Consider the following 23,362-nt stretch of genomic DNA (forward strand, 5'->3'; position numbering starts at 1 on the left):
AACTTTAATGATTTATTTTGACTGATTGGGTAGTACTTAGTACTTCTCTTAAGGATCAGAGCTTATTTACATTTTTTTTTTAATAGACTGTTAGAGCATTTAATAGCATTTGGCAACTCTGCCCTATTTCTCTTACTTTTTTAGCACAAGTTCTAATTAAAATAAACAAATAAACACATGAGCATTATTGACAACACTTAAAAAAGAAAAAAGTTTAGTCCTAGTGGGATACGTAGTGTGAGTTTTTACATTTGTGGTTTGATCTTCTTTGAAGGACATCAACTTACTAATTATGCAGACAAAATGTGTTATTATTCAATATATTATACATTATTTTGTCCTGAATAATATTTGTTTTATGGTTTTCAAATAAAATATGAAGTAGAGCTAACATTTCTGCAGTTTCTTCATCCACTAATTTGGAAGATTATGTTTTTTCTTTTTTTTGATGAATTTATAGTCAACTTTGTAATAGTATACCAAGTTCAGCAAACTACCGAATCAGTATTTCTACTGTGACTTTTTTGGTGGTGAGGAAAACTACTTTCAAAAATAAGTGAATATAACATTAATCTCACAAAGAGGAGATTTGATGGCTAATTTAGTGGGTAACCATGGTTGCTAGCTAGCATGGCTGTTGATTGTCTCTTCCCTACTAAATTTGACTTTGCTGCTGATAACCCATACATTGCTGCCAAATTACAATGAAATCAATTTAATGCAACCGTGAACATAGCTGTTGAATTTGAATCAGTTTGGCACTGGTGTGATTTAAAATCAACTGTTACCCACTCTGAAACTGGTACAGAGTGAAGAACAACTGCTGATTTCACCCAGCCACATTGTGGCAAATACATTAACTCTTTAACAAGCCAGTTTACTTTTAGTAATTGACTTTTTGTCGGCAAATGATAGTAATCACATCACAAGCCGAACAAGAGAATCTGGAACACAATCATGAAGAATCCCAGTAATCACTATTCTTATTTTTGACAATTTCATTTAGGACTTTTAAAAGAAAATGTAACATTCAAACACAGAGAAAGTACAAAAAAAAAATAAAAAATAAAGATATAAGCTGTTATCAGAATATCAGGCATTAAAATATTTCAAAAGTAATGTGACTTAATTATATGTGTTAAAGCACGGTGCATTAAAAACTAAAAATACCACACTGCATCAGGTGTGTTCCAATCAAGTCACAACCTTATACCACTCTATAATTAACTACTTAATTCATACAGCTGTAGAAAACATGGATTACTTTATAACAAGATATCTGAAAGAATAAACCGTGGAGTCTGCCACATAAGTGAAGTAGCGGGGAAATTACTAAAGATAACTAATTAGCTACTGAAGAGCTAGAAATGTGCTCATCCCAACCGCTCTATTCACTTTTAATTAAAAAAAAAAAAAAACACCTGCTCAAGAAGATATTTTATAATATGCAGGATTATGTCTACAATTTGTAGAGCTTATAAAAAGTAATGTTACTGGTTTACAGTCAGTCAGGTTGGGACACAAAGGTTAAGAAGTACCTATATGTGATAATCCAGATGAAGGCCAATATATTAATACTTCATTTAATTTGTCATGGCAAGCTATCACAATCTCAAAGTGAATAGTCTAAATCCTGAAATATTGAATATTGCACTATCTCCGAGCTGATTGGCTGTCCTCTTTCTTTGAGATCAGTCCAAGAGTGCACAGTTTTAGTAATGTGGCTCTAAATGTCAGAAAATGACTTAAGAAATACGTTTATGTCAATAAAATACTTGGCTCTTAAAGGACCATTAACGTCACACAGACTGCTTAATCTCAATAAAATAGTCTGGGTGCATTGGCCCTGTAGTTTTCACCCAGCAATGTAAAACACTGCACTGCAGTTTTTTTAAAACTGCAATATTGTTATAGGTTGCCTTTAACTTATTTAATTATACAAATACTTGGATGTCACCTAATATTTTTCTTTAGTTCCTTTTTTTGCCACGCATTCTATATCAGTCAATCTCTCTTGCTGCCACTTGCACGTGTTAGTTGAAGTCACTATACAAGCTTATGTCAATAAACCAGATATAGTGATATACAGATAAATTATTCGGATCAGGGATAAGAAAAAAAATAAATGTTGTCAAACTTGGCAAGTCAAAACCAAAAAACAGTTTTACAAGAAATGTGTTTAATGACTTTAAGTAACAATTGTTTGGGAACAAAGCCCTGGTATTAGTGATTTATATGGTAACAGAATGACCATGCATGACTGGCAGGGATACTCTGGATTAGGCATCCCTAGATTGATTTGAAATACACAGTTATAAAAGGAAGGCACTCAATGGTAGCATCAGAAATGACGCTTCGAAATTGCATCATTCATAGAGTTTTCAGATCATCAAGAAAGTGATCAGATAACCATACAGATGAGTGGGATCAAAGATTACTGTAGTAAACATACTCATGGTTATTCACTAAAATAAATTCAAAGTAAATTTGAACTTTACAGCCAAAATAGCCAATCAGGAAGCATAGCTGAGTAGAGAATTTTTCTAGTAGAGCTTTTTTGACCTTAAATTTGAAATTTACTTTGAATTCTCATTTTGGTAAATAACCATATGTGTGTCTTTCTCAGTACGATGGGCAGTAATACAGAGAAGGATCAGATACACAGTTAGTATAGAAGGGCAATTTACTACAACATAAATGGTGTTTTGGCTCATACACAATTCTTTTTCAAGCCTTACACAGGGATAGTGTTTCCTTACGCAGCACCTGACTTTAATTATGTTATTTTTATTCTTTTTATTCTACAATAAGCAGGCATTGGTTTGAACACAGCTAATATCCATACATTTAAAAGCATAAGGGCAGGCTCTAAAATCATTGCAGTTGACTAGAGGTGGATTGACTAACTGATTTGTTAGTATCTCTCTCTTAAACTTCTCTATATGCATTTAAACATTTAAGTAATGTAACGATCTTCTTTTTGGTTTATTTTGATTTCAATGAGACTTTGTGTTGAGCATTCTGTATGTTTCGGAGTTACTCAAACCACTATAGCCACTGTAGCCAGGTAAATGGGAGTGGGTCTCCTCTGCAGTTTATGACATTCGGGTTGCAGAAGCCATATGTCATCAGCTGATTGCTCTCAGTCAATGCATGACATACTGTGAAATTAGCCAGCATGAAACTTTTGGGCTGGCTAATGATGCTTCAATGGTGCTGCCGGAGGTGGAGTAAAGACGTTCAAAAAAATTAAGCAAAGGGGTTAAACTCAGTATGTATGGTGTTTCATGGCAAAACGCTGCACATACAAAGACTGAAGTAGTCTAGTCATAGTGATTGGAATAACTTTTTCATTTACATCACTTGACAATTTCTAATGGTCTTCTCTGACTTAACTTAGGTTTGGGTTATTTTGATGGTAGTTAACAATATAATGTTAACCTGCTGAATCTGACCTGCAAATGGACATTGGCTACAAGTCTTGCTGACACTGTGCTGTTTAAGCAACTGGGATCTTTGAATAGTTCTTTCAAAATTTGTTAAGCCGCCTAGAATGTTAATAGATAATAAAGCAGGCTTCATTCAAAATGATGAAACTACCCTGATGATGAAAAATAATGAGAAACATTAGAAGACAATGGACATTCAGTGATCTCCTGAGAAATCAATGGTCTTGTGCAGGCTAACACGGCATGGTAATGAACAGAAAATAACTCTTCTTCATTCAATTACTTTCTTTTCAATAGGAACTGGTATAGAACACACATTCAGAATGGTAGTTTTAGAGAGGTATCATGTTGTTAAAAATCTCTTTAATTTGTATAATAGTAATTTGTTTTCAGGGATGTCACAAATCTGATTCGTTCAAGTCAGGGTGCATGGTTGCAACTTGTCTGCAGTTCTTCTATACTCACTGGACACCAAAATAAATTAGCGTAAAGGGACACTATAGGTACCAAAACAGCTTTAGCTTAATGAAGCAGTTTTGTTGTATAGATCATGCCCCTGAATCTCACTGCACTAAATGGCACAGAATGGCATGATATATACACCGAATAAAACACTACAAATGTGTGAAAGGCTAACTAGATGGGCCTAATGAATTTTTCAGCCTGTAGTAGTAACTATGAAACTATGGATGCTAATGGATATAAATGTACAGGAATATTAGTTGTTGGAAACCTTTTAAAAAACGTATCTGTAAATAGACGTGAATTACAGAGAATGTCTATGGCTCGTGGATAGTAGTGTGGAAAATTCTAGTGACAAACTTGGTAGTAGAGTTGCAAGTAATGTTGTAGTAAAAGCAGTGGCGTTTAACTACAACACACACATGTTTACATGTTTAGTCTAGATATTGTAAGCAGGGCTGAAGCAACTAATCAATAATATTGATACAAATCGATTGTTGTCAATGAATCTCATTATCGATTAGTTGGTCTGTGCACAGCATAGGGCACGTTTACTCATCAAGTTGAGAGATGTTCTAACATAACCATAAACAGAATCAATCAAAACGGTATGGAGTGTTATGATTAAGTACCAGAAAATACACTTCCTCGTAGCACTATGATAAAAAGGAATAGATATCACAGTATAATACTGGTTATTTCATAGAGAAATTACACACAAGATTAAAAAGGCTTACATACATAAAATGTCCTTGAAAATGTCAAAGTAAATTTGTTGTACTCCCTACACACATCAATTTTTGTTGCCGGTCCATTAGGAAAAATGTATACTTAAATGCAATTCCTGTCAATTTATTGAAAACAAGTTCCCTTTATTACTAGTCTTTAACATTCATTTATGACATGTTTTCAAAACAGATATTTAATATCTCAGAATATGATATACAATGCAAACAAAATTGGACAGAATTTGTAGTATTATTGTCTTGTTGTTGGAACCTTTTCAAAAGTAATCTTGTTTTATGAGGTAACAAGTGAAAACAAAAATCTACCTACCTCAATAAAAAAGGCAATCCCATATGGAGGTACTACCAATTTAAATGCATTTTATATTATGAATTCAAAGAATCTACATTATTGGGCAGGTTTTTACAACAACTGGATAATGTCATGATATATTTAGCCAAAATTCTTCCAAAAACACTTCCATTTTACTTGAAAGGGAAAATGCAGGAAAATACAAATGATGATATACGTATGCAAACTAACCACTCCAACAGGAAGTGACTACACCTCTGCAACTAATATTTCACTGTCAATATAAAAAGCAATGAAAATTGTTTGCCACATTCACTTGCATGCATGGTTATGAATGATTCGATCTTCTTTAATGCATAATCTCAGTGTAAACTTTGTATAATGTAGCCATTTGTGCTCTGTGTACAAGCAACAATGGCATCTGAAATTTGTATTTGGGGTTTCCAAATTTACCAGTGTCCATTGAAAACTGCCCCATAAATGTATATATTTTTGAAAAGTAAACCACCCAGGTATATTCCAACATAGTGTTTTGATTGTACAAGACACCATTTTGTTAACAACCTCTTACACAAGGTGTGTTTTTATTTTTATTTTTTTCTATTTAATCACACAACAAAGCATTGTTTCTGTGAATTTAGTTTATTTAACATTATAGTATAAATATGTCACTATATAAAGGTTTAAACCAACCTGGGGGAACTGCAGACAGAGATATCACACAGGCACACATGTATATAATGGCACGTCATGGTTTTGTGAATTTGCATTTAGACATGTCTATTTCTTAACAGATTAGATGGTAACCAGATCAAATGAATCCCATCAAAATAATATTTTGTTTTATTTAAAAAATCAGCTAGCCTATCCAAACTAAACAATCCATGTTATTTTACTTTTCATCTCTCTCCTGGGATGTAGTAATAGTTAACTCAGATGTTGCATTGTGACTGTAGATTCTGAACACAAAGGAAGTGTGCTAATACAAGGGTTTTTTTATCGGAATCTACCATGTGCAACAATGCCCCAAAATTAAAGGAACACTGCACTGTTCAATGTAGTGGTTATGGTGCTAGTAGTGTCCTGGAGTCACCTTATGATATGATGACAGGAGTATTCCTTTGACTCCTACACATTTAAACTCTAGTCAGTATGTCATACGTGAAACTGGCTTCTGGCTTTTATAAACAATGGGTTGTCAAAGTATTACGATCTGTTAGAGCTAGTTACCCTGATTATTGCATTCCAAGCAAAACTACTTTATTAAGGGGATGAGAGGTTACAAGACCCTCCTATCATGACTATCCGTGATGCAAAGCTTTAAATTAAACATAGTTTGGATGTCTAAGTACTTTTGCTTATGTATCAATGGCGCTTTACTGGGATTTTTTTTTTTTACTAATTGATGAATTTTGTCAGAGTTATTATGAACTCAAAAATTTTATCTCATCACCTATGCAAAGACAACCTCCAGCAAATATATGTAATGTTGGGTTAACTTTGCGAAACGTGTGTTAATAAATTAGGAAAACATTTTTGCTTCACCATAACATATTTTTACGAATCCAGTGCCCACACATTCTGCAGAGCTTCACAATTAAATAAAGGGGATATTCGGAGGTGGAGAAAGCTTTACTCAAATCTACGAGGGTCTCAGGTAAGTGGATATATATCACTAGGTATCTTGGCCAGGGACACTTATTGGTAAGGTGGTCTGAACAATGAATCTCATTATTGATTAGTTGGTTCCACAGTCCTAAGGTAGTGACCACTGATCTAGCCAGTCAATATTGTTTGTAAGTAAATCCCACTGCAGAACACATGCAACCATGCTGCTTTGAGTTTATTATGATGCTATGGATATTACTGAGATTCACGGCAGGTTCAACTGTGCAGAATAAGGCATGTAAAATGCATGATGTCACCTATTGATGTATGCTTTTCTGGTACAGGGCATTGCATTTTGCTTTTCTCCCCAAATTTTGGGCTTAGTACACCAGAAAGAAACCTTACATTTCTTTGAGTATTTTCTATGCAGTGTTTATGGCTTCAGAATAAAATGGGGACACATTTACAAATATATAGATCATAGATAGCAGGTCTGAAGATGGGTGAAGGAGACTAAGGTATATTTTTTTACTATATTTTCATGACTTATATGTATATCTACATATTTAAATGATGTTATTCTCATGAAGCACTGCAGCCATGTATGTACCGATAACTCAAGTGTTAATTTGATATGGCACATAAGGAATAGCAAATATAGTAATTGGCAGATATGTCTGTAAAATCCCCGAGTTTGATTCGGGGTGTAATAAAAAGCTTGAATGTGAATACCATTACAATAAACATAGCCTGCCTGTATTTGTAATGCAATCCATCTTTAGAGCTATATAGCCATTTTATGGCTAAAAGGAAAATTCATGTGATTAAAAACAAGTAAACACCATTTACGCACATCTATTGAGTTTCAGCTCAAATTTAATGTCATATTGTCCCATATCCCCAGATCTATATGGATCCACAGAGGAAATGAATGACACAGCCTCTGCCAATTACTTTTAACAATGTAGATAAAAACTAATGCACTCCAGCAAGTGACAATCACACTCCTCACGGGATAGATAACTTTAACTCTCTGACTGTTCATATCATTCATACTACCCAGAAGTCTATAACATATTTCGCTTGGGAATTATGTGTTGTTGTTCAATTTGCATGTAATTAGAATATTGCAAAGTACTCATGTATACATTTACGGGTGATATTAAAAAGGAAGAATGAAGAATTAGTCATTCTAGATTTAGAACTCAGAAGATGTCAATAAGTACTATCCAACTTAAATGTTTAGTTTTTTTCTTTTTATTCTTCTTTAACCCCTTAAGGACACATGACATGTGTGACATGTCATGATTCCCTTTTATTCCAGAAGTTTGGTCCTTAAGGGGTTAAATGTTCACTTTAAATTGTTTTATACTGCAGAATATAAAGGTGTTTAACAAAGGATGGTTAGGTATTAATATCATAAAATTAATATTTCACTTTAGGGGATAGGTGGTTTGCATGAGTAGGGCTTCTAGACCCATGATGGCGAACCTATGACATGCGTGTCAAAGGTGACACACCAAGACATTTTGGGTGACACACATTGTTTACGGACGGTCATCGCCCAAGAACAGTGAACACGCGCTGCGCTTACTTTGTACACGCTCCGGTCACTTATTGCTTGCGTCCTTGCATTATACGGCAATGCTAGGATAAAGGTCATAGCGCAGCATAGTCTCCTCCAACACTTCTTTCGCGAATTTGCCCTGAGCCCAGAACACTGATCCTGAGCCTGATGAGCCTGTTGGAGAACTCTAAGTAAGTTTAGAAATCCTCAACATTTCTGCACAAGTTTAATGAGATAAAGACAGAGCTCTTCTTTATTCCCCAGAATGCTGTTTCTTAAAGGCACACTTCATACTACTGACTTTAAACCAACCCTGCATCAGCAAATTATACATTTTCTGATTAAAAGATAAAAGCTTCCCTGCTGTGAATGTCTTTCTCCTTAGACTCTGAAAATAATGTGAAATCTCTTCACAAACAAGAAAAGTTTGTAATTGTAGTACATATGAAACCATGTTTAAAGAGACACTGCAAACCAATAAAAATAATGTACACATCGTACTAGCAGAACTATTAGTAAAGGTTTGTCTTGAAAAAAAAATATTTATAAATATACCATTCCCTGTCAATCAATCAATCAATCAATCAATTAATCAATCCATCAATCAGTTGTATGCTGACAACTGACTAACAGAAGAGACCAGGAGAACCCTGCCATAGGCAGTTTGCATTTTGCTGCAAACTTGTCTCATGCTTGTTGGGGTAACATAAACAGATAGAGCTACAAGTATCACAAAATTATGGATATTTCTAGATGTGACACGGCACCGAGTTAAGCTAGGTTTTTTGTTTTTTTTACGAATTTTGACACAGCTAGCTCAAAGGGTTCACCATCACTGTTCTAGACACTGCCCTTTTAGGCTAAACCTCTGCATGTTAGCACGGTACATCTGTTCTACCTATTAAAAGAACATTGTTCCATCAAATCATTTTAGTATGGTTTGACAATTTATTTTGGTCCACTGTGCATCTGGATCGGTTGCTATGGGCACCTGCCAGGATCCCGGTGTCACTTGGCACCAAAATGTTTTGACTATTTACCGTTGGATAATGGCAGCACATTACTGACACTATAAGCACTATGGTGGGCTGTAGTGGTTATAGTGCTTTGATTGTTTGTTTCCCAAAATCCCACAGTCCTAATCTCACACTTTCAAACGAGGCATGACTTTATTCCCTATTTATATCAGATTTCCTGCTATCAGTTAAGTAATAACACATCACCAGCCCTCATACACAGCCAACATCCATCAATGTACAACTGACCAAATGTTCCTTGGACTAGCAGATCTGCATTTCATATCCGTGTCCTCAATACATACATGACTGTAACCATGTAGCAGCCAAGAACAACATGTTAATTGTTATGCTCTTGTATTTATAAAAAGGGACTTTAACACTTTTTTTCCCTTCAGATTAGAGGCAGTGCTTATACCACAGGGATATCCAATCTGGAGGGAAAAAACAGGCAGGCAAATCTCCAAACATTTAAACCCTCCCCTAATCTCCTTTCCCATAAGTAGCAGCTCCTCCTGATCATACCCAGTTCTTTGCCTGCCTCCGGCAGGGGAGGTTAGACAGGAGGTTCTCCAGGAAGCAGGTGAGAAGGGCTGAGGCTCTGGGGGCACTACTTCCTTCATGTCCGGGTAAGTAGCCTTTAACACGCCGGACGGCGTGGTCCCTCAAGTTTTATGTTGCCGTCTAATGCCGTGCCAGGTGCCGGTCTGACGAAGGACGCAGGCGTGCGTCGGCTGGGAAGTCCTGCGGTGGAACGCACACACAGGTTGCGTTGCGTTCCACTAGGGAGTCGCGGAGCGCTATGCGCATGCGCAATGCGAACCTTGATTCAGGCGCCAAATTTGAACTGGGCGTTCTCTTTGGTTTCAGGACTTATATGAGCATTTACCAGCAGCAACCTCTGTTTGCCAGGAGCTCTCAGATCGGTTGTAAAGAGTGTTATCTCACCTGCCCTCCAACACACTCTCAGGCCATTTAAGGTAAGACTGATTAAGTTTTTAATTAAATGGGTCCTAGCCTGAATCGATAAGGAGAAAAATTTTGATTGTTTTCCCTTTTTTGTTTTCTCTTTTCAGTATGTCTAATCCGGAAAATTTGGATAAAGTTGCTGAAAAGGGGAAATGTTCATCTAAAGCCAAGCATTTAATCTGCTCTGTGTGTAGCCAACCTATGCCAGATGGTTACAAAAAGAAACTTTGCTCAGTGTGTTCTAAAGAAGCTTCAGAGGAAGCAAAAAGAACAGAAATGTCTACTTTCCTCAGCTGGTTGCAACAAAGTATGCAGCAAACATTTGTGGATATGCAGTCGGCTGCATTACAGTCAGTCCAGGCCTCGGTTGCCCAAGATTCGCAAGTTGTAAAACATGCTAAGAAAAGACTAAGATCTTGGGAAGCTTCTGATACTAGTTCAGTAACTAGTGGTTCTGAGTATGAGGAAATTTCAGGTAGTGATTCTTCAGACGAGGAGTTTGCCTTCCCAGATGAAGCAATTGGGAAATTGATTAAAGAAGTGCAGTGCATTTTTGGAATTGAGGAAACAGGGAAAAAGTCCAAAGTATTTCCTTTTCTCCCACAGATTAAGGAATTGATTTTAAAAGAGTGGAAATTCCCTAGTCACAAGCCGTTTCTGTCTAGACATTTTAAAACTCTTTTTCCTTAGCATCGGAGCAAGACTGTAAGCTGGATACGGTCCCTGTAGTGGACGTTCCTATTGCTCAAATCTCTAAGAAAACTACTTTACCGATTGGAGACACAAGCGGGCTCAAGGATGTCATGGACAAACGCATTGACTCCTCCTTAAAAAAGTTGTTCTTATCTTCTGCAGCCCAAGCTAAAGCTTTGATTACGGGGTCATCTGTTGCCAAGGCCCAAAGACTTTGGTTGGAAGAACTTGAAAAAGGTTTACACGGGAGAAACTAAGGAAGACCCGGTAAAGCTATTAAAGAATATCAGGATGGCATCTGATTTTTTGGTAGATGCGTCTGCAGAAAGCCTAAAAATTTCGGCCAAGAATATAGGTACTTCAACAGTCGCCAGAAGAGCGCTTTGGCTCAAAAATTGGTCAGCAGATACAGCATCTAAGAATTCACTGTGTGACCTATCCTTTGAACCAGGAAGACTTTTTGGTTCAAAACTGGATGAATTGTTAAAACAGATGAAGGAAGGAAGGAAAGCTTTACCAGAATCATTTAAGAAGCAGTTTAGAAGACGTAAAGCGGAGTCGCTTCCCTCATTTAGAAGTTCCTTTCGTAGAAACTATTTCAGGGGTCAGCATAAAAAAACCTTTGATTATAGGAAGAAGGAAAGATTTTCTGACAGAAGAAATAAAAAGTTATGACGCCAGGCCTGTGGGTGGAAGGCTGAGTCACTTCCTAGAGCACTGGAAAGGAACAACATCAGATCGCTGGGTTCTCACAGTGATAAAACACGGATACGCTCTAGAATTATCACAAGCCCCAATGGAAATGTTTCTATGTTCCGAGGTTCATTCTCTAGAGATGGAACTCTCTCTAATGCGAGAAGTATCGACTCTATTACTGAAAAGAGTGGTGGAAGAAGTTCCTATCAAGGAAAGTTTTCGGGGCACCTATTCAAGACTTTTCTTGGTTCCAAAGCCAGATGGTTCGTTCAGACCCATTTTAGATCTAAAAGCCGTAAACAGGTGGATTATCAAAAAGAAGTTCCTCATGGAAACAATAAAGTCCGCTACTCTGCTTATTCATCCAAAAAGTTGGTTTGCGTCCCTGGATTTAAAAGATGCCTATCTTCATGTGCCCATAGCAGAATCCAGCAAAAGTCTTCTAAGGTTCGCTGTGTGCTGCCGATCAGTAATCAAACATTACCAATTCAGAGCATTACCTTTCGGCCTGTCATCAGCACCCAGGGTATTCACAAAGCTGCTAGTAGTCGTTTCAGCTTTTCTAAGAGGTATGGGCATCTCTGTCATTCCATATTTGGACGACTGGCTGTTGATTGCAGAGTCCCAAGGTCAACTACAGCTAGACCTGGGGACAGCGATAGAATCGCTAGAAAAGCATGGCTGGCTAATAAATTTCAACAAATCGGAACTAGTGCCAGTTCAAAGGATCCAGTTCCTGGGTCTGATTTTGGATTCTATCGCAATGAAGATATTCCTGCCAGAAGAGAAGAAACTAAAAATCAAGCGATTAATTCGGAATCTCAGAAGAAAAATTGTGTTTTCAATCAGAGAAGCCATGGGCTTACTGGGTCTGTTTACAGCCTCAATCCCGGCAGTCGGTTGGGCAAAATCCAGAATGAGACCTCTACAAAGAAACATTCTGCAAGTCTGGAATCGACAGGAACTCGGCCTGGATGGGCTTATGAGGTTCAACAAGCTAACTTTGAGAAGTCTGCAGTGGTGGACATCTTCTCGATTCCTGCACGAGGGTCTCTCATTCCGGATGAAGTCCTTCACTATAATTACGACAGACGCCTCTGCCCTGGGCTGGGGGGCCCATCTGGGAGACATCAAGAAGCAGGGGTCCTGGCAAGAGAAGGATATGAAAAATTCCTCGAACTTCAGGGAATTAAAGGCCGTGTGGATGGCACTCTTGGCATTTCAGATGCTTATCAAAGATCGACATATTCAAATCCGCTCAGACAATCGAACGACAGTGGCATATTTGAACAGACAGGGAGGTACGAGATCAACAAAGTTAGAAAGCCTTTGTTCAATGATCATGCTGTGGTCAGAAGTGCACCTGATGTCAATTTCAGCAGTTCACATTTTAGGGAAATTCAATGTGGTGGCAGATGCCCTGAGCAGGCATCATTTGAAACAAGCAGATTGGTCCCTGTCATGCAGAACTTTCAAGTTCATCACAGACCGCTTCGGTGTTCCGGAGATAGATCTGATGGCTTCCAGAATGAACAGGAAGACAAGACGTTTTGCATCCCTAAATCCAACAGACAGGCCGGATATCATAGATGCCCTGTCAGTTCCATGGAAGTTCAATCTGGCTTATGCCTTTCCGCCAGTAGTGCTTATTCCCAGAATACTTCAAAAAGTAAGACTGGAAAGTGTACGTATTATCCTTATCCTTCCATGGTGGCCAAGAAGAAGTTGGTTCTCGGTTCTCCTGAATTTTCATGGGGCCACATTTTGGAAGCTCCCACTTTCAAGAGAAATACTAGAGGACGCCATGGTGCCTCTGCCGACCCTTCGAAGATTCCATTTGACGGCCTGGTTTCTGAACGCCAGATTCTAGAGAGCAACGGTCTGGATACTGAAGTGATAAATATCCTGTTGGCAACTAACAAGGAATCTACTTCAAAGATCTACGCTAGAATTTGGAAGATATTCTGTCAGTGGTGTTGTAGATTTAAAATCAACCCTGTTTCCGCATCCATCCAGAAGATTCTAAGTTTCCTTCAGATGGGATTTGCTAAAGGTCTTAAACCTGCTTCATTTAAATTGCAGGTTTCTGCTATCAGTTTCTTCTCCCTCAGATGCTTGGCCTCTAATATTCTGATTTCGAGGTTCTTCAGAGCTCTAACTCGTTTGGTGCCCTATGTTAGGGAAACCTATCCTCCCTGGGATCTTAACTTGGTTCTTTCAGCGCTTTGTGAGCCGCCCTTTGAACCATTGGAGGAAGCTTCCCTGAAGATTATTTCGTTAAAAACTGTCTTTTTGGTGGCTATTACATCAGCTAAAAGAATTTGTGAGATTCAAGCTCTTCGGGCGAATTTTCCTTTTTTAGTTTTCCATCAGGACAAGGTGGTTCTAAAGCTCGATCCTTCTTTTATACCTAAAGTTTTTTCGGTTTCGAACGTCAACCAGGAAGTGGTCTTACCGACTTTTTGTCAGAATCCATCTAATGCCTTGGAAAGCAAATTTCACTGCCTAGACGTAAAGAGATGTCTGTTACAATACCTAAAATCTACGGAATCCTTCAGGAAGGATAATAGTCTTTTTGTCCTATTCAGAGGCACTAGGAAAGGCATGAAGGTTTCGAAGAGTTCTCTGGCTAGATGGCTGAAGGATTGTATTCTGTTGGCTTATTCCAAGAATGGCATGGAACATCCAGGCCCTATAAAGGCCCACTCTACTAGAGCGGTTTCGACGTCTTGGGCTCTCCGAGCAGCTGCATCTCCCTCTCAGATTTGTTCGGCTGCTACTTGGTCCTCTCTCCATACTTTCTCGAGACACTACAAGTTGGACATACTGGCCTCGGAGGATGCTGTTTTTGGGCGCAAGGTGCTTCAAGCTGTAGTGAAATGAACCCGCCCTCAGGATCTGCTTTATTATATCCCTGTGGTATAAGCACTGCCTCTAATCTGAAGGGAAAAACATAAATTTTACTTACCGTAAATTTCTTTTTCCTGAAGATTAGAGGCAGTGCTACATTCCCGCCCCTTTTTTCTAATAAACTCAGTAATTTTGCAGCTATTTGGCTTATGTATTTTCTGGGTATGATCAGGAGGAGCTGCTACTTATGGGAAAGGAGGTAATTAGGGGAGGGTTTAAATGTTTGGAGATTTGCCTGCCTGTTTTTTCCCTCCAGATTGGATATCCCTGTGGTATAAGCACTGCCTCTAATCTTCAGGAAAAAGAAATTTACGGTAAGTAAAATTTATGTTTTTTTTTTGTAATATGGAATGTATTTTTATTAACCAACCTGTTCACAAGTGTGCTGCTATTTCCATCTTGAATTATATACATTACACAGGTTTAGACATTCCTTACAGCACTAAGTACATTAAAAGTATTACTGAAACCGAGTTCAGAAGATTCTTTATATGAAAAAAATCCTTATCTCTTATGGACTACTGGTTTTAATGTGTGTTGAAATGTTCAAATATTTTGAGAGAGCTGGCCAGATCTTTCTGGAATGTGCAAGGTTACAAGGTCACCACAATGACAATGTGCTTGATTTCACTCCAGTTTTCTGGTCTTATATAGTAACAAACACAAGGAGAAAATATTTCGGGAAATAAACGTCTATTTGAAAACTTAAATGTGTGCTATGCGACAAGAGTATTACCTAATCATAAACTATAAACTTGTGAATGATACTCACAAATTGTGTAGTGTCCAATACTTGCCAAACAAGAAATTGTGGTTAAAACGAAACTGAATAACACTGTTTGAAATATTCTCCAAATCTGCTATACTGCCAATTTGGCTCTTCAGATTTAAATTGAGCAGATTCTGTCTGCAATCCACCACCATTCACTGTCAAGCAAACAAACCGTAGTGATATTATAGTCAAACCATTCAGGAAATGTGATGCTCATTTATCGAACACAATTAAGAAAGTCAAAAAGAGCTTGGTCATTAACCTGCCTGCCCCAATACAATTGATTTTCTGGATCTTTCTACATAGCACAAAAGGATCAATCAGTGGCTCAGCCTTTAGACCAATTCCCCAGAGCTAATGAAACATGTATATTTGAGAGAATACCACCTATTCACATAAAGTGAAAGTCATTCATTGATTGAAGATCCAACACTTTCATACATCACATTTTTAATCTTGAAAACCAGAAAATTGGAAGGCCTGATATCCTATGAGAATTATGTAGTGAGTACATGAAAATATTTGTGTGCATTATATTGAGGTAGGATCAATAGATGAGAGGGATTACAGAACAAATACATAGCTTTATATTCACAGTAGGAGATTTATTCTATTGTGAGTGCAATGTGCTATGGTATAGCTATGGTGATTGGGCCTTCTTTAGCACTTCAATTCAGAATATCACCTGGTTTTGCCTTGATAAATCTCATTATTGTATTTAAATTAAGATCATCTAAAGTTCCATGCCCGTTCAAGCTTCTTGGTATCCTCCAAGCAAGTTTATTTTATTTTTTGACAATGCTTGTATATCTGCCCGTTTTGGGGACTCCAGATAATCTTACAGTAATCTACAGTATCTCTGTATTCCTCATACCTTGACTGTAACTCATCACCTCACTATGCTTACCAATCTCTTGGATTTCTGCTACTCAATCTTCTTTGAGGTTTCACTCTAAGTCAGGTCATGCTGAGGACCACTGTTCCCCACTACTTGTATAGAGATATTGTGATCCTATACAGTTTACGAGGTTTGACAGCAAACTCAAATTGATGGGTGATGAGGATTGCAACTGAAAATATTACCCTGGAGAGTGAAGAACAGAGAAAAAACATAGGATGGCCCAGTGAACATGTTTCACTAAGACCAGTGAGTTATCATCATCCAATCTCAATGCTTTTCGGTCACAACTGTATAGACTGTTATTTGGGATTATTCACTGAACTGGAAATTGTGGAAAATTTAAAATTGTGGAAAATTGACAAGGGTACTGCAAAATTTAGTATTTTGTCTAAAATTTACTATTGACTTTTTGGTTACCCATAATGCACAGTTTAGTCAATAACAGATTGTGCAGAGCAGTGGAACTAAAGCCCATCATAAACTAGCTCGGTGTAATACTTATTGAGGTTACTGGATGGAAAAGAACGAATTGTATCTTGGATGAAAGCCAAATAGTAAATAGTAGGTAATAGTGGGTAATAGTAGAAGGTAAATAGTAGCATAGGAGTATACATTTTAAGCCCTGATCAGAGGGGATCATTAGCAGAGCAATAAAAAGGGCTGCAGCAACATTATTGTAAGGAAAGAAATAGTAATCAGTTTTTCCTTGCCATTTTTTCATATAGTATCCCAACAAAACATAATCAAAGGACTGTGAATGCAGGCATAATGATGTGATGCAGGCAATAATTTGATACAAGCTAATGTATAGTTATAGCTGCACTGAAATGTACAGCTCTGCGGAATTTGTTGGTGCTTTATAAATGATAATAATAATAATAATAATGATAACTGGACTAGCGTCAGCAGTGTTAGTTGCTGTACATTAGGAATGTCTCCAAAGGGTGACACATGCACAATATTTCATAAAAACCGAGCAGTGACCCATAATTTATTTTGAGCACACTGTGCATCAACACACCTCTGTATGTCACTTGGTGTTACTTATGGAGTCGAATTAATGAAGGAGAATGTGCAAAATTACTTTCCCTAGGGAGTCTATCAAAAACAGCTTTCAAAAGTGCTTATTCAATGCTCACATGACATTAGGGTGATGTGTAGGAGAGTGCTACATTCCAGATCAGTGAGAATGTGAGAACAGAGAGCCGTATTCTTGGGGGTTGCGTGAGGAGCAAAACAAATGGCGAAATCACATTACCAACCCTTCCTGTTTGAAAGGGAGCATTGGAAAACCTATCTGTGGTCATAAACTTTAGCCACTAGATGTTTTGTGAGTTTGGTGTTTAACATTTTTTTTCTTTATTGGATATTACAAAGATGCAGACATTCCTATCAAGAAAATACTCAAGTTCCTGCCTATCAAACCTGCAACTCTGCCGGACCAGTTTCTAAATGATGCTATGGTACTATGTGTCCTTTGTTAAATATTTTGTTCTACTGTATCTGCACTTAGTAACTTATAGGTGCTCACTAGCGACTGCACCATGATATTAATGCAGTTTGACCCCTTCATTCCAAGGTTTATCCTATTTAATTATTGTATTACATATACTGTGATTGTATTGTGAATCCAATGAATATAGTTTTTCACGTATTGTACACTGGATAAGGATGCCATATAAACATTTTCTTTTCATTTTTAAATAAATAAATGATACTAATGACATTGGTTTAACACGGCCGAGTTGAGAGACAAAATTCTTAGAGCGTAGTATATGTAAACCAAATATGTTGATGAAATACTTTAGGAGAAATTAGCAGTAGAATTGTGCATTAACTATGGTTGTAGCACATGGGTTGTGTACTTCATGTGTGCTGTTTGGATTTGATCTGGTTAATAAAGAGCTCTGTCCAGGGTGCTGGAATAATTTAGATGGATGTTTCAAGCACCACTTGGGCACATCATTACCACTTGCTTTAGGTTCTGGTGCAAGGCGTTCCATTGTACCTATCTCACTGCTTCTAACTGCAGCAAATTGCAGATGAATGCAATAAGTTTCCACTATAATTGACAGGCTTCAGAGGAGGACACAATTTATTTGTATATCATATGTAGCATACAGGATGTGTGTATGTTACCGGTAAGTTCCAACCTCCTTTGACAGGCTCTGTGAAAAAATGTCTGAGCCACGACTGTGCAAAAGCATGGTCGTGACATCAGGCTATCAGAGCGTATAGCTCCATTCAAAAAGTATAATCGGATCTGTCAATAAACTGGTAGCAGCAACAGAGCTATCAGCTTAGGAATTAATTCTATTCATTCAATGTAATACGTGGTTGTCCACAGCCACTTATACCATAAACAACTGCTGACAGACAGTTTATGGGATAAGTTGGGAAAAGAACAAGAACTTCCTGATTGGTTGAGCCTTTTCAAGTGTTCACTACAGATTCTGTGAAGCCCAGAGTTTTAAAAGTTAGTATATTTTTTCATTTCATTTCAAATTATTTTGCTTCTTTTTTTTTTCAATGTATTATCTGTACAATCGATGTATGGTGACAATTTCCTGCTTGAAATGTCCCTTTAATTCGAATGGAATTATCTGGTTACACAAGGTCTACAGAGGACTGCTGACTAAGTAAAAATGGATGCTGTCTCTGTAACAGTCATCTGACAAAAAGAAGCAAATATGTTTCAGTTTAATCCAGACTTTGTTCTTATTATTATAATGCACTATTGCCTTGTGTCCTGGGCATATTTATAAGCTAGCCATAGATACTGAGAAACGCATGGATTTTCTTACAAAGCAGTACTGACAAACTTACTTTTTGCAAATAAAAATGTTTTTTATTTTTATTATATGTTTTTACATATAATTAATTAAAGAGGTTTTTGATGAATAATGTACTTAAAATAATTATTTGCTGCAAATATTTGTACATCCGTCCATGTAATTTCTAATATGACCTGTCACAACTACTTTGATAAAAGCATAACTGAGTACCTATAAATCTTGCCTACCTTAGGACTTTCCTTCTATCTTTTTAAATAACCTTAGCTTGCAGTAATACAATCTTCAGCTTCCTTGAGCCTGACTTCAGAGTGATTTGTTAACATCAATTAGATGACCTGGGACTGAGATATTTACTGTAGGTTAAGGTGACAATGTCATTTTCTTCTGGTCAGCGATTTGACTGTGTCTGGTATATCTCAAGGCTTGACCCTCAATATCACAGTGTTTTTCTGGTAGTTATGGTTTCAGGGTGAGTATGTATGGCCCCAGAAACTGGAAATTACTGTTGACGGCTCCCATATGATATTTCTCTTTGCCGTGTGTTGTATTTGAAAACTCCATATAAAAGGACTATACAGTTGGTGCAATAGAACATTGAACTTTCCTACACCATAGGTAAGCAAAGCTAGCTATACAGATTTGTCAAAATTTGGACCACTGCCGATTTTGCTAATTGTCCCTCTAAACACAGTCTTATTTTAATGGAAAAATTAGTGTGCATAATATCTTCTGGTAATGTAACGCTGCATATATTAAATCTCTGAAACTCACAGCTGATCTGGTGATGAAACATCTGAATATGAGTGTAAAATATATTTATCTATAGTCTATGGAACATTTTCACAAAAGTGAGTCAGCGTCAAGTGATCTTCTTAGACATTTCATCACCACTGTCTACACAGCCTACATATTTCGTTTTATTCTTTTTTTGCATAGCAGTGAAGCCAGCTAAGAACAGTCAAATAATAAACACGAATAAAATGGTTTATATATAATTTGTTAACATATATTTATATAATTATTATTTGTAAAGCGCCAACAAATTTCAAAGTGCTGTGCAATGGGCGTACTAACCATCAAGTAGGTGCAACAAGGCAGGTTTTGATATACAGGAACAGAAGGTGCTATGGGCCCTGCTCAAACAAGATTACAATCTATATATATGGATATACAGCATCATTTTTGCATAATATGTCCGGATTTGGAAACTTAACTTTTTTTATAGCATTAGCTTGCAATAATCAACTGGAGACTATCATGAGCATTGGTGCATCACTGGCTTATCAGGCTGATATGTGTGTTTTTTTAATGAGTCTGTATTATCAGGATGAACTGGAGATAAATACTATAGCAGCATTTAGCATAAAGCAATAGATGGAAAGATTGGACAAATAAGAAATGTTAATTTATCCAAATGAATACCACTGATTTGCCATCATTTTGCAAGCTTTTGTGGCAGTGTGAATGTATTAAATATAGTCACCCAACAAGACATAAAGGTACATTCTACGAATCATAACTACTATAGTTATAGTATAGTTGTGGTGCAATGAGCTTTTGGAATGCAATCTCTACAGTTCTTTTTAAATCCTTTAAGTGTTCTGATGTAAGCTAGAGCTCTACCACTACCAGCACCCAAAGCCTGGCCCCTATGCAGCCACCGAATGAATGCAAAATTTGACTTCCTTCTTATCCATCTAAATTTGGATGGCAATGTTTGGCTGTGAGCACTGAGCTAAATTGCCCACAGCAGTCACAAACTGTCATTGCTAACTAAATTTAGAATGACTTTCATTCTTCAAATTGCTCCAAATCATTGCAGCATATTCAACCATTAATAAATATCCATCTGTGTAATAATGCCACAGGTGATACTGTAGATTATGTAAATGTAGGCAGTTATACACCATACATTTGATATTCATGTTCACCTTGAAAATGATGCTGAGTGTGCTAAAATTGGTCAGGAGAAATTTATGGCAACACAATGACGTTTTTCAACAATTTTTTTCACATATATCATTTTCCAATGTTGATGTTCTGCAATAAAGAGACGTCCAAAAATTATTTTCTAGCAGGTGTGTTTTGACGCTATTACATTTGGATGGTATGCTGCTACATAATGGCGAGGGCTTGGGAGATAGTTGCTCAAGGACTGTTTTCACTTCTTAGTGAGATTATTCTCATTTCGACCAGATCAACATAATACAATCTCATAACACAATAGTTCTTTCCCAGGTGTTTTCGAGTGGTTCACAATCTGCATTGTCTCTTTCCATTTTTACTCTCTGAACTGCATTGATTTTGCTCAAAGAAAAACATTTAACACAGCCAAATGACTAGCATCCACAAGTGCATACCGAATATTTGCTGAAAGGCAAAGTCTCCTTTCCACTATCTACCTGCAGAACTAATTACCTTTGCATCTAACGAGATATCAGTCTACAGGATCCTCTTCATAAACCAATCATTCAAATGGCAACATTTTTAAACAAAGACAATGGTTCCAGATATAGTGTAAACACCTATATTATATTCTTGCTTTTATTGCAATGGCATGTGAAGAAATGCAAAGACAGGGAAATCTATCATCTAAAATCTATATTTTGGAATAGACAAACTCCAATAACTCATTATCCTGACAGCTGTCTGGGCATGATGTGATTTTGATTTTGTAACTAACGCTGTGAAATACCTTTTAAAAAGGATTTATACATAGAAAGCATTAGTCTTTTCACATGCCATCAAGTCACTTCAAAGGCTCCTTACCTTTAGCTCAATATCCAAGTCTTTAGCTGCTTATGGGAAGCATTCTGTAGCAATTAAACGGTTGCAAAGAATGAACACAGACCTTTTTTTTTTTTACTTTAGTACAATGTACCCAGCCTCTGCTGGCCATTTCTTGATTCTCTTCCGCACAGCCACATAACACAGTAATATGGCATGCTGCTGACTAGCTATTTTATAGTAGAAGCTTGCCCTTCAAACTCAGTGTCCAGAATAAAGTCAATCCAAACATTTCACATGGTACATTAGATCACTCACAATACTTCTCAATGATACAAAAGTGACCTGTGCCTCAGGCTTCGCTGTCGTCCTGACCCATTTTTATGTTGTACAAATCTCACTATCTATTTATGTGAAAAATGATGTTACAACACACATTGTCTTAGGCAGCATTAAAGGTCATAGGCGAATGCTGTATAAGGGATATACAGGTGTCTCTGACTTTGGATTTGCTTTCTGTACACCACAGTCTCATTATATTATGTGCCAAAGGTTTGCAAAAACGAAAGCTAGTTCTTTGGTGTGTGTTCACTATTTCACAAGCACTGGCCCTCATTACAATATATGTCAACTTCTTTGCAATTCTATTCTGTATCCCAGTGCTGCTGAGTAGGATGATGCTTTATAACTTGTAGTATGAATTGACATATGCTCCATTCTATAGACCAGGAATATGTGACCTCAGGCTCTCCGGCTGCTGTAAACTCCAACTCCCAGTAGGATAAGCAACTCTAGAGTTGTCATTCAGACCATGGTGTTTACCATTGCTTTGCGTTGGTTACCAATGTGGATGTGAACAAAAAAAAAAAAAAACACCACCAAAACAACCCGAAAAAATTAACTATTAAAATGCCAGAAGACATTGCTCCTTGCCCTCATTCTCCACACAGTTGGGGTTTATTTTTGAGTTAACGTGTTAAAGCAAACTGAGGTGAACCCTGTCAGTCAGTTGCTCTTTATATAAAGCTATGAGCAAGATAACACAGATTAAAAGACACCCTGTGACCATCATTACAGCTTTCTGTGAGAGTCAATAAGCCATTTCCAGTAGGTGCAAGAGAAAATGTCAGCATACAGCTGCTAGCGCATTGTCACACTGCATCTCAATTTAGCCAACAGGGACCCAGAAAGCCCACCTCCCCCTCAACCCCCTTACTGAAAAAAAAATGGTAATACCTCAGCTGTCTTGAATGCATTGGTTTACAAAGCTGTTTCATTTCTCATTGACTGTTCCATTAATCCATGCCATTCTTAACCAGCTCACTGCCAACCACCCCATGTCCAGGATCCCTATAATATGCATGATTCCGGCATTACTGAGCAAGTCTCTCATTTGCAACCAGGGACTGCAATGCATAGCAAGGCAGCAGGAAGTGGCTATCACACACATATATATGGTTTTTTTTTTCTATGGAATATAAAGGCTCTTGCTCCCAGATGCCATTTAAACACCCTTACCACATGATAACCATTAAAGCAGCCCTTTCCTCTCATATCTCTGCTGCTCACAACTCCAGGCTACCCACTTCCCAGATCACACAGGCTAGTGCAAGGTTTCTTTGTTGCTTGAGACACAGAGAACCTGCCATTTAACACAAAGAACAAGGTGACATGAAAGAATACTCAGAATTGCAATGTTTGGAAAACGAATGCTTATCCATAGCTGTCATTGGGTACCATTCACTGTGTATGCATATAT

At 37.4% G+C, this 23,362-nt stretch overlaps 1 protein-coding gene across 6 annotated transcripts in view; it reads right to left on the bottom strand.

The window, feature by feature from the left end:
• Positions 1-23,362, bottom strand: part of MAGI2 (membrane associated guanylate kinase, WW and PDZ domain containing 2) — a 1,040,513-nt gene that overhangs the window by 522,807 nt on the left and 494,344 nt on the right. The window lies entirely within an intron of this gene.

Source organism: Pelobates fuscus, chromosome 3 (genome assembly GCF_036172605.1).
Source record: "Pelobates fuscus isolate aPelFus1 chromosome 3, aPelFus1.pri, whole genome shotgun sequence".
Classification (NCBI taxonomy): domain Eukaryota; kingdom Metazoa; phylum Chordata; class Amphibia; order Anura; family Pelobatidae; genus Pelobates; species Pelobates fuscus.